This window comes from Elephantulus edwardii, unplaced genomic scaffold, assembly GCF_000299155.1.
Source record: "Elephantulus edwardii isolate Elephantulus edwardi_28Jun2011 unplaced genomic scaffold, EleEdw1.0 scaffold00160, whole genome shotgun sequence".
Classification (NCBI taxonomy): Eukaryota; Metazoa; Chordata; class Mammalia; order Macroscelidea; family Macroscelididae; genus Elephantulus; species Elephantulus edwardii.
In genome coordinates, this window is record NW_006399910.1 from 7,915,243 (window position 1) to 7,916,608 (window position 1,366).

Here is a 1,366-nt window from a genome sequence, read left to right on the forward strand (position 1 = left end):
TCATGTAATATTTGTCCTTTTGTGACTGGGATATTTCACTCAGCATAATGTTCTCCAGAGTCAACCATTTTGAATAATATTGCATGAGTTCCTTGCTTTTTAATGCAGCATAGTATTCCATTGTGTGAATATACCACAGCTTCTCTAGCCATTCGTTTGTTGATGAATGTACAATTTTCTTGATATCCTCCCAGAGCTCATTTGGTTTATGCTCACTGGTGCTCAAGGCCTCAAACCTGTTCCTGAGATTGTTTTGGAATTCGAGTGGGATATACTGAAGGTCAAATTTTGGTTCCCATGGACTTGATTTAATTTTCCTCAACTTCAGTTTGAACTTGCATATAAGTAGTTGGTGGTCTTTGCCACAATCAGCCCCCGGCCTGGTTTTCACTGCTGATATTGAGCTTCTCCACCGAGTCTTTCCACAAATGTAATCTATTTGATTCCTATGCATACCATCAGGTGAGATCCATGTGTATAGCCTGCGTTTATGTTTCTTATAAAAGGTATTTGCAATGAATAAATCATTGAATGTGCAAAAACCTATCATTCTATCTCCAGCCTCATTTCTCTCACTGAGCCCATATTTTTCAGCTTCTGAACCTTCTTCACTGTTCCCAACTTTTGCGTTCCAGTCACCCATTATTATCAATGCATCTTGATTGCATGTTTGATCAACTTCTGATTGCAAAAGTTGGTAGAAATCTTCTACTTCCTCCTCTTTGGCTCTAGTTGTTGGTGCATATATTTGAATGATAGCGGTGTTCATTGGACTTCCTTGTATGCATATGGATATTATCTTATCACTCACCACATTGTATTTCAGGATGGATCTAGAAATGACTTTTTTAATTATGAAACCAACCCCATTTTTTTCTCACCTTTTCATCCCCTGCATAGTAAATCATATAATCCTCTGATTCAAAAAGGCCCATGCAAAGCCATCTCATTTCGCCTATACCTGGTATGTCAATATTTATGTGTTCCATTTCTTTCTTAACAATGTCCAATTTTCCTACATTCATGCTTCTCACGTTCCATGTTCCAGTCACTAGTGTCTGCTTACAGCTGTTCCTTCTTCTCTGTATTCCTAAGATCTCAGTCTCAATTGCCATGTCTGCTAGTCCTAGCAATAGTCTAAGCATGCTCTACTGTACATAGGGTTTTTGAAGCCCTGTCTTTTCAGAAGTGGATGGCCAATCCTTCTTCTTAGTCTGTCTCAAGATGAGACTCTGAATATTGCATTAGAGCGCCGAGGAGCCAAAGCTAAATAAAGAAACCAAGAAATCAAAGAGCTAAACAGAAAATTTCAAAAGGCAGCCCGGGACGATAAAACAAGATACTATAATGAAATGTGCAGAGAGCT